Genomic DNA, 12,009 nt, shown 5'->3' with positions numbered 1-12,009 from the left:
GCCTTTTCCTTTCCTTGGACAGGAATGTTCCTGTATGCTTTTCCATCCTTTACATTGATATCCAGGGTTTTTCTGAAAATTCAGAAGGAATCCTCCAAGATCATTGTGGTGACTCCCTTCTGGCCCATGCAACAGTGGTTCCTCCATCTTTTGTAAATGGCCAGGGGCAATTACAATAAGCTTTCTCACAAACTAGATCTACTCACACCAACTCCAGTAAGCTTCAACTGACTGCTTGGATGATAGGTTCTTAATTCCCTTTAGGCACTTGTTTACTGAGGACGTGCAGCAGGTACTAATAGAGGCAAGAAAGCCTGCTACTATGCACCAATGCACTTTATAAGCACTTACATGAGTGCATGGATCGTGCAATCCCTAACAGAACCATGATGCTATCCTCCAAAAGAAGGAAGCTAATCTGGTGGTCCCCTGCCATAAACAAACTCTACAACAGAAGAAAGAAACTGTTGCAAAAAAGAGTAAAATCCCATGATTGGAGAAACTCCCTGGTCAGCTTCAGTAAGAAGCTGAGATCCCTCATAAAATCCTCCAAAGCTAGTTATGAAAACAAAATCGCCACTGACTGTAAAGACAACCACAAAGCATTCTATAGCTATGTCAAGAATCTCAATGGCAACACTCAGATCTGCTCTGAGTTACAGCACAATGGCACTAAATATACAGAACCAACGGATATTGCCAACATCCTGGCAGATAGGTTCAGTGCTAACTTTACCCCTCTGTCATCCCCTAAAGGGCCCATCTCTATACCAGAAGAATGCAAAGTTCCTGTAATCACGGCTGCACAGGTAAAAAATACACTATCCAAAGCCAAGAGCACAGCATCCATGGGACCTGACGACATCCCAGGCTGTGTTCTGCATGAACTACAGAACGAACTGGAACCCCACCTAAGTACCATGTTCAATCATAGCCTCACCTCAGGCTAAGTGCCCACTGAATGGCGCACAGCGACAGTTATCCCACTTCACAAAGGGGGAGCCACCACAGACCCCGGAAACTACCACCCCATTAGCCTAACGAGCCTGGTCTGCAAGGCTATGGAACGTATCATCATGGAACTTGTAAACAATGACATTGGTAATCTCCAAACTCAGGACCCCACCCAGTTCGGGTTTGTAAAAAGGAAGATCATGTCTCCTACACCTGATAGACTTCTTTGAAGCAGTCACCAAAGCCGTAGATGAGGGTAAGGTGGTTCACACAGCCTATCTAGATCTTGCTAAGGCTTTTGACACCATCCCCCACTCTGGAATTATAGATAAACTCCCTAAACTAGATATAAATCCCTATGTCACAAGATGGGTTGCCAAGTGGCTCACTGACAGAACCCACACTGTGAAAGTAGCAGACTCCAAATCCAGCTTCAGACCAGTGACAAGTGGAGTATCACAGGGTTCAGTCCTGGGTCCTCTCTTGTTTGGTATCTACTTCTCTGAAGTACAGGCCAACACAGAAGGTCTTTGGTTAATGAAGTTCGCAGATGACTGCAAACTAGGAGCCATAATCAAAACTCCAAAAGATGTGGACATCCTACAAAAGGGCCTTGCTGAGACAGATGCCTGGTGTCAAAGCCATGGCCTCAAGCTCAATGCCAAAAAGTGCATTGTCATTCCTTTTGGTAAAAACTCAGTACCCATGAACTACCACATAGGTGGTAGTCTACTTAACACCGAAAGTGTGATAAGAGACCTTGGGGCACAGGTGGACAGTAGTCTCTCCTTTGATAATCACATCGCCACAGTAGTCAGGAAATCCTTCTATGTGGCACACCTCATCACAAAAGGTTTCTCATCCAGGAAAAAAGAGGTCATTGTTCCCCTCTACTTGTCACTCATTTGACCCATTATAGAGTACAATGCCCCTTTTGGTATGTACCTCACAAGACATCTACAACAACTGGAAAGGCCACAGAAATACCTCAAAAAGAGGATTACCGGCCTCAGAGATGCCCCATGCAGACCATCTCAAAATACTGCAGCTTTACTCCGTTGCATATCACCTACTCAGAGGCGATCTCTGCCTAACACACAAAGCTATGTCAAACCCAGGGCTTTTAGACATGCTCCACTTAAAGAAATCCCAATCCTTACGAGCTACACACTCTAGGGACCTAAACCTCGTCACCACAATAAACAGAACATGCTGGAGGGATAGATTCCTGTCCCAGAGACTTCCCATACTCTGGAACAAACTACCTATCTATATTAAACAAAGCTCCTCATTAGCACTGTTCAAGAAAAAATTTGATGATTGGATGGGAGATAGGAAATTCACCCCGGGGATTACTTCTGTGGCTCTGCTCGACAGTGGCACAGGAAAATAATTTTCTTGGGTGGCGAAAGTCAGGGTACCTTTGGCTAGGCTTATATAGGCCTTAGGGCCAATAGCCTAGTACCTACCTATAAACTAGAAACATTGTATATTAGTTAATAGAAAAGGTTTTTTAGTTGATGCCAACAACATAACCAGCACCTTTTCAGGGCAAGTGTTTTTCTTGTTTTATAGTGTTTGTGTGAGTTCTTAAACTATGGCCTTTCTTACTTCTCTGTCAAGGTTCATGCATCAGCCATTTCAAGATGTCTGCCCATGTTGAAATGTTTTAAAGGGGGTTTTGCATAAACAGTATCCAAGAAAAACAGTTGCTCTTCGTGGGATCTTACGTTTTTGTTAGAGAAGCTAAAACTCCCTCCATTTGAACCAGCTAATTAGGCTAATTTGCAGTTCTTAATGTGGAAATCTGTTTTATTGATTGCCCTGACTTCTGCAAGAAGAATATCTTGAGTTGAAAGCTCGTACAGTGAATCGACGACATTTTTTGTCCATAGAGAAGGTTTTTTTGAGAACTAATTCTTCTTTAATGCCTAAAGTTTATTTTAAGCCAAATTATCCATCTCCCTGTTTTCTTTTGTGAACCTAGAAGTAAGAGAGAAAGAATACTCCATTCCTTAATGTCCACAGACAACTCGGGTAGTATCTTGACATAACTAAACCTTTAGATCTTCGGATCAGTTAATTTCTGGTGAAGATGAAAAGAAGGGACAGCCTTATTTAAAACAGACTATTTCTAAATTGTTGTCTAAGGCTATTTATTACCTTTTGTTATACTCAGTATAACAAAACTATTTCAGCTGGGTAAAGGACCACTCTACCAGGGCCTTGACTTCATCATTGGCTTTTTGGAAAGGGTTGGATGTTAGAAGTATTCTGGAAGCAGCAACTAGGTCCACCACACATACGTTTACAAGGGCTTTACAAGCTTAATTCCTTCTATAGGTCTAGATCAAGTTTTGCTAAGACCATTCTCCAGGGGATCATGTACTCATCCCAGTGAAGTAAGCTGGAGCAATCAACCCATATAGCTATGGCTACTGCAACAGTGATCAGTGTGATTAACATAGTAACATTGTGTAAGTAAACCTACCATAACAGTAGATGTTTGAATGATCAGTGCTGCAGTAGCCACTTCCTGCCTCCATCCCTGTTGTTTTTTGGTGTATTGTTTATGCCAGGGTATGGACATTTAGTTTTTGTTGTCCCTAGCATTGGCCTTTCAGGGCTCCACCTCCCCCTCTCAGTTGATAAGAAAGTTCTGAAGGGTTTAGTGCTCAAACTTGTCTTTATAGTCAGCTCAGCTCGTGCTGACTAATGATTTGGGGATGTTGAAGGTACCCTTAAGCTTTGGAAGCTGGCTGGTTGTTTTATATATATATATATATATATATATATATATACATACATATATATATATATATATATATATATATATATATATATACATATATATATATATATATATATATATATATATATACCCACACACACACACACACACACACACACACGAATCTAGCTAAAGCTACTGCAGCATTGACCATTCAAATAACTACTGTTATGGGACGCTTACTTATACAACTGTAATTTTTGCTTTATGTAGTACATATGAAAATGAGCCCTGGACTTCTAATTGTAAACCACAGTATTTTCATGTACATTTTAATTAAAAAAATATACAATAGTGTGAATACATTTTTTGTTTAAATGGGGGGGGGGTTCAAAGAAGTATTGATCAGGATATGTGTTTCATTTGGTAAAAAATACTGGAAAAGTGTGGGTCTTGCAGTCTTTCCTGAATGAGTATGTGTAATTTATTGTGTTTAGTATGAATTTAGATTTCATCTTGGCAGAGCAGCTTATGTTATGAATCCTGATTCTCCTTATTTAGAAGTTATGTGACATTTGATACTTCTGACCATTTTAAGAATATTGACGATTGCATTGTCCCCCGTTACCTAGATCAAATAGATACGTAGTTGTTTTACACATAATTTTCTCTGTTCCTTTTTTGTGCAGGGTTAGTTACAGAGGTTGTATATAAAGGCCTTTGCAATTTTCAAGTGTGCTTACTGTTTTGTTTTCTGCACATACTGTTTCTAGTTTGATCCTGTACACATATTATGTAGTACTTAAATTAGTCAGCTTAGAAATGACTTGTTTCCATATTAGAAAAAATAAAGGCATAAAAAGTTAGTCATGAATCGTTGTGTACAGGGAAAAAAAATCAAATTAAGGTCAAGTGGGTTGATAGTAGTAGTTTATAGGTTCTTTGAATAGTACGTAAGCAAATTTGCATTTATATAAAAGTAATCACAGTTAAAATAAACATTTTACTTTACATATATTGCTATATGTCATAAAACCTATGCAAAATTGCATAAGTTATTCACTTCCTGCTTTTTTTTTCTTTTTTTTTTTTTAAGCAAGAAACATCTTTATTAAACCATCACTTACGACATAGGCAGTCATGCATTTATACTATCCTAGTTGCGAGCATTTTACATCACAATTGATACTGACACACTCCCAGATGCAAACATTATACATCACTAATAATCTACCCAATCTTTTTCAGTCAAACATTATTACATACAGTGGATATAAAAAGTGTACACCCCTGTTAAAATGCCAGGTTGTTGTGATATAAAAAATGAGACCACAATAAATTTCAGAACTTTTCCCACCTTTAACATGACCCATAACCTGTACAATTCAATTGAAAAACAAATCTGTTAGGGGAAAAAATATAAAAAAATAAAAAAAAAACATTCAGTAAGATGGTTGCATAAGTGTGCACACCCTTAAACTAATACTTTGTTGAAGCACCTTTTGATTTAATTACAGCATTCAGTCTTCTTGGGTACACACCTGCCATCAATTAGAGACTCTGATTAATCCCAAATAAAGTTCAGCTGTCCTAGTAGGACTTTCCTGACATTTACTCAGTTGCCTGCTACAGCAAAAGCCATGGTTCGCAGAGAGCTTACAAAGCATCAAAGGGATCTCATTGTTGAATTGTATCAGTCAGGAGAAGGGTACAAAAAAAATTTCCACAGCAATGGCTATACCATGGAACACATTGAAGACAGTCATCAAAAAATGGCGAAAATGTGGGACAACAGTGACATTGCAAAGAACTGCATGACCCTCCAAAATTGATGAAAAGACAAGATGAAAAATGGACAGGGAGGCTGCCAAGAGACTGCAGGAATTTCTAGCAAGTACTAATTGTGTACTACATGTGACAGCAATCTCCCGTATTCTCTATATGTCTGGACTATGGGGTAGGGTTGCTGGTTGCGAGACGGAACCCTTTTCTTACACAGAAAAACATCCAGGCCCAGCTAAAATTTGCAAAACAATACATAGTCTCCCAAAAGCATGTGGGAAAATATGTTATGGTCTGATGAGACCAAGGTTGCACTTTTTGGACACAATTCCAAAAGGTACGTTTAGCGCAAAAACACTTCACATCACCAAAAGAACACCATCCCCATGGTGAAGCATGGTGGTGGCAATATAATGCTTTGAAGTTGCTTTTCTTCAGCTGGAACTGGGGCTTTAGTCAAGGTGGAGGGAATTATGAAGAGTTCCAAATATCAGTCACTTTGGCCCAAAGCCTTCAGGCTTCTGCTAGAAAGATGAAGAGGAATTTCATCTTTCAACACGACAATGACCCAGAGCATACATTCAATTCAACAAAAGAATGGCTTCACCAGAAGAAAATGAAAGTTCTGGAATGGCCCAGCTAGAGCCCAGACCTAAATCCAATAGAAAATATGTGGTGTGACCTTTAGAGGGCTGTACACAAAGATGCCCTCGCATTCTAACAGATTTGGCACGCTTTTGCAAAGAAGAATGGGCAAATATTGCCAAGTCAAGATGTGCCATGCTGATAGATTCCTACCCAAGAAGACTGAATGTTATAATTAAATCAAAAGGTGCTTCAACAAAGTATTAGCTTAAGTGTGTGCACACTTATGCAACCAGCTTATTGTACATTTTTTATTTTTTATATTTTTCCCCTAACAGATTTGTTTGTTTTTCAATTGAATTGTACAGGTTATAGGTCACATTAAAGGTGGGAAAAGTTTTGAAATGATTTATTGTGGTCTCATTTTTTTATATCACAAAAACCTGGCATTTTAATAGGGGTGTGTACAATCTCCACTACCCATTCCCTAAATTTCTGTCTCTTGTTTGTGTTCTGTTTCTTGATCAAGTATTTAGAAGTGAATATTTTGGTATGATGCTTCTTATGTTGATAAACCTAAGACCTGTTGGTGAACATCAAAGATGAAGGAAAACTGTCATTTCAAAGAAAGGAGCCTAGCATGCAATGCTAGGAGCAGAAAGGATTCTGTATTTGACTGATTGTTGCAAGTAGATGCAGTGCAGCAATCACCAAAGCAGATGCCCCAAGTGTGGCAGTGCCATGGAGTATGACTTTTAGATGACCATAGTTGCAGTGCAGCAGTTTGCAAAGCATAGGCCCAGGTGTGGCAGTGCCATGGAGTATAACCTTTAGATGGCCTTAAAAAGGGTGTGGCAAATTGTGCAATAACTCAGGAGGGCAGAGGAGGATATTGCACAGGCTGTTCTTATTAGGTTCGAAAGATGCTGAATTTGACTGGGGACTTTGTCATTTGGTGAAGAGAGCATTTTGAGGTTCTTTTGATTGCAGTGGGGCACAGTTGGCATAGTGGTTAAGGTCTTCACCTCCCGTGGACAAGGTATTGGCCTGCAGACAATACCTGTATGGAGTTATCATGTTCTCCCTGTGTCTGAGAGAGATTCCTCTCATTTCTCAAAAGCATGTAGGCTGTTTCCACCTCAAACTCACCCCAAAATTGAATGTAGTTGTGGATAGTAGCACAGGCACAAGGTGCTGCTTGTCAGCAGGGGGGAGGGAGTTGTATAGACAAAACTGCCTTGAGCTTCAGCTGTGGTTTGCAGTATCCCATAGAAAGGAGAACATGGATCACAGATTGTTTATCATGCCAGGGCTTGCCACTAGATGGTGAAAACTGTCTCTGGGTGATTTGGTCACACTGTCCAAAAATAGGCATAGGTATTTGCCATTGATAAGTGGGTTGAAGATCTGGCCTACTCCAGTGTATGCCAGGAACCCACATTAATGGTATAAGGGTTGTGTGTGGTTCTGTTGGCCAGTGTATGCCTGTCTTAAAACCCAACAGCCCTGGGGTAATAAGCTAATGGCTGGCTAGTGTTCAGTTGCTCATCTTGGGGTACCTGCACTAGCTTTGTTGAGCAAAAACTGGACATAAAACCAATCATCCTGACAAACATAAACAAAGGATTGCTACACTCATAGTTTTGCTGGCAGGATGCAGCTTGGAAGTGGATGATATGAGGGTAAGGAGGAGGCTGAGCATCCTCTGTATTCAGGAGACAAGATTAAAGGGCAGTTAGCAAAGCCATCCAGAGTTTAATACCAGAGGGTAGGATAGACTAGAAATGGTATGGGGATTTTGTTGAGGGAGAGGCTTCAGAAGCCAGTGAGGGATGTTGTCAGAATTCTTGATTAAACTCATGGAAGTCAGACTCCAGTGTAATGATAGAGCAGTATTATAATCTCTACATAGGTCCCACAGCAGGATTGTGATAGCAAGGAAAAGAGTGCATTTATGCAGCAGTTGTAGGACATACAAGATAAAGTAGGACATTTTTTTTGTTGAAGAAGGGGGACCTGAATGCTCATATCATTACAGACAGAACCAGATGTGAGGACTGCCACATAGGTGTGGCAACAGGAATAAAGGAGGAGAAGGCATTCTAGGCTTCTGTCTGGAAATGTCTTAGTGGCGGCCAACATATGGTTCAAGTACAACCAGATCAGATGTAAGGCATCAGAGACACTCTACCAGCTTCTTGAAAGTGACTCGGCAGATGGCACAAAGAAACTCTCATCAGGTTACAAGGCAAAGACAGAAAGATAGACGCCATTCATAAGGGATGCCGACAGCAACCTACTCACCACTCTGCATGGCATCAAAGACAGATGAAAGTTGTATTTCAGGCAGCTTTTACTGCAGTAGGATAAGCCTATGATGACAGAAGAGGAATAGTCCATCCTAGAAGTAGTGAGAACAGCACTAAGGAAAATGAAATCAGGGGAAGCAATATGATCGGAATGTTGGCTCCAGAGGGTACTCATAGCAGTATAGAGAATATGCATTGTAGTGTCAGTGTACAAGAAGAAATGGGGCATTCACAACTGTGGGCATTACTGAGGTACCAAACACTTGTCACACGGCATAAACGTTCTGGAGAGGGTGATTGATAATAAAGTACACAGAGTAGCTTAAAGTAAGATGAGCTTCTTTGGCATTTCGGATTCATATCAGGCTGCAGCACAACCGGCCCAATATCTGCAGTAAGACAGATAGTTGAGAAGAAGATAGAGATGATAAGAGTCCAACAGGGCATGGATAGACTTACAAAAAGCGTTTGACAAATTCATAGGACAGCTGATCTGGGCTATTCTGCTCTGGTTAGAAGTCCTAGAAACATTGCTAGAATTTGTGTGAACAAGGAACCAGTGACATGAGTACAACTCGCAGAGGGGTTCCCTGTGGGAGTGGGTTTACATTAGGGTTCAGCATTACTGTTCATATTGATGAAAGGACTATGTTAGCAAACACGTTAGAGGGGGCAGATCCACAAAGCTGCTGCATGCAGACAATGTGGCATTACAAGCAGACTCTTAACAAGAACTTCGGCAGATGATGGGGAAATGGAATGGAATGCAAAACTGAAGGCACTCAGGATTAAACAGAGTTACAGGTAAAATAACTGCCATGGCAGCAAATGAGGGAAATTAGAAGAAACTGAAAATTGAGATAAGAAAATAGTACAACTGGTTAACAGTTTCAAATAATTTGGAGGGGTGGATGAGGAGAAGGGACGTCTGAAAGATGAGGTTAAATCTAGAATTAGAGGGGATTGCAGCCAACTTGCACAGACCGTCAAGGGTAGTGTGTGACAAAAGAATGCCAGAGATGCTGAAAAGTAAAATGCATCTAAAACAGTGGTATAACTAGTACTACTGTATAGGACATTGAAGACAGAGCAGTTGGGAAAGCTGGAAGTGAGGAAGATGAGATGCCTGAGATGGGTGGGTAGGATGCACACTGTGGGATAGACAAAGAAATGAGGACATCAGAGTAGAAGCCCAAATAGTTTCATTTGCAGAGAAGGTGAGAGTGAGAACAGATTAAGGTGGTTCAGGCACATGTACTGGAAAGCAAAAAAAGCCTGGTGAAGAAGATTTTGGAGAGACATGACAGAAGAAGGCAAGAGGAAACAAAGGCAGCCAGCAAAAAATGGATGGATTGCATGAGAGAAGACTTGTGACAGTTAGATGTGACCATCAAATATGTCAGGAGAGTAGCACTGAATCAAGAGGGGGAGAGAGAGAGATGGCATCAGTTGATGTAACACCTCGACCCTATGTGGAAAATGTGGGGAAAGAGGATTAATGACAACAACATTGACTCCAGTGGATATGCCTTCTTTTCAGGAGACAGTGCCAGAAGCAGACAGTGGAAATGGATCCATTTTTATAGATGATGTCATTGTGGTAACTACAAGACTGTATTGCGATCCAGCTGGAAGTACTATAGGTTTTGGACATTATCAGGGTGTCATGGCTAAATGTGCCTTTTCAGTGTTGTATGGAAGACTGGAACACTGGGGTAATGGTCCCCATTTTAAACAAGGTGGACAGGAGGGTGTTTTCTATTATAAGAGGTATTCTTAGAGAAAGAAGACTATCTAAAAATCTGACTTCATTTAATAGTATAAATTTTAATTTAGAAGCAGCAGTTGTGATTCCCTACTGGCCATCAAACAGTGGTCAGCATTTTGTTTGTGCTCAGATATTGAAGAGGTCATGGGATTTTAACAGAATGGCCTGCCTATGTTTTGTGGACTTTGAAAAGATATGTCATTTTTCACCCCAAAATATCTTTTAAGAAGTGTTGCAAGAGTACAGGGTCCCAAGGCCATTGCTGTATGTATTTGTCTCCCTGGGTGAGAGGCAATCAAGAGGGTTCCATCATTAAAGCAACCCTCAGGGGTGCTTCAGGGGACTTTTACTTGGCGCCTAACTTCCCCACCCCTGCTAAGCAGAGGAAAGGGCTTGTAATGGACTGACTGCACTGGTCTTTCCTCACTCCCACTGGGGATGTTACCAGCAAGCAGCCTTACCCCAACCCTGAGACATGTGAAGTGGCTTTCCTAGTTTCTAACACAGAAATCAAACTTCCTGTGCTCCCTGAATGCCTGTAACCCTTACTCCATCCTTCTTCTAGAGAGGTGAGCATGTCACATCCCATATATACATATATATATATATATATATATATATATATATATATATATATATATATATATATATATATATATATATATATCCCTTCTTGCCTGGCTCCCCCACTGTTAAGGATATTAAGTAAACCTCAGTCACCTAGGGCATGGTCAGGTCTCCATCCTTCTTCGCCATGGTGACAGGCTGTAGAATTTGACTACTTTTATAATTAGCAGAATGAGGACATTGTCATGTTTTTTTTTTTTTCATTTTTAAGCATGTCTGTTTTTTTAACTAATTGGTTGAAAGTATCTTGGGTTTAAAACAAATATAGTTGCTTTGTACTTTCTTCACAAACCTTTACAGCTCCATGGATTGTACTTTGTTTTTAGATTATTACTGGGCAAATAGAGTGCATACTTTCCTTTTCTGGTTCATGTTACCTGCTTAGTTTGGTTGCATTTTAACAAATGGCACCGTATGTAAATATGTGGTGATGAAACAAGGAATCTGCTTCCATTCAAACAGATGCCCTACACAGACCATCTCAAAAACCTCCAGCTTTAATCTGTCGCATATCGGCTACTCAGAGGCGATCTCTGCCTAACATACAAAGCTATGTCAAACCCAGAGCTGTTAGACATGCTCCACTTAAAGAAATCCCAATCCCTTCAAGCTACACACTTTAGGGACCTAAACCTTGTCACCACAATAAACAGTACATGCTGGAGGGATAGATTCCTGTCCCAGAGACTTCCCATACTCTGGAACAGACTACCTATCTATGTCAAACAGAGCTCCTCATTAGCACTCTTCAAGAAAAATCTTGATGACTGGATTGGAAATAGGAAATTCACCCCAGGGATCACTTCTGTGTCTCTGCTCGACAGGGGCACAGGAAAATAATTTTCTTGGGTGGCAAAATCCAGGGTACCTTTTTGGCTAGGTTTATATAGGCCCTAGGGCTAATAGCCTAGTCCCTACCTATGAACCATGTGAGTACTTCTGTGCCTTTCTTTCCTTCTTTCTTAATAGTCTTTAGAGCACTGCAAAGGGCACTGCTTAACTTTGACTGGCTTATCTTTTAGGTCCCATATGATGAATGGCTTTCTTGTTAGGTCCTGGGTAATGACAGCTTTGTCAGTGCTGCTAGGCTGTCATGTGGCATTCTTATTTGTACAGTGTTATGCATATGGTGTTAACTGCACTGATCCGTCTGAGGGACATTTTTTGAAACACAAAACAAGCCTCTTTGTGTTGATATATTTAAGTGCCATAGAGTAATACACAAGTAATATAACACATTAACCAGAGCCAGA

The 12,009-nt window shown here is 40.5% G+C and overlaps 1 protein-coding gene across 4 annotated transcripts in view; it reads left to right on the top strand.

Moving 5' to 3' along the window:
* The window catches only part of DIMT1 (DIM1 rRNA methyltransferase and ribosome maturation factor), a 624,336-nt gene that overhangs the window by 308,423 nt on the left and 303,904 nt on the right, over positions 1-12,009 (top strand). The window lies entirely within an intron of this gene.

Source organism: Protopterus annectens, chromosome 2.part2 (assembly GCF_019279795.1).
Source record: "Protopterus annectens isolate FY-2018-M chromosome 2.part2, PAN1.0, whole genome shotgun sequence".
Lineage (NCBI taxonomy): Eukaryota > Metazoa > Chordata > Ceratodontiformes > Protopteridae > Protopterus > Protopterus annectens.
Note: the sequence above shows the minus strand (reverse complement) of the source record. Positions and strands in the feature narration are given on the sequence as shown.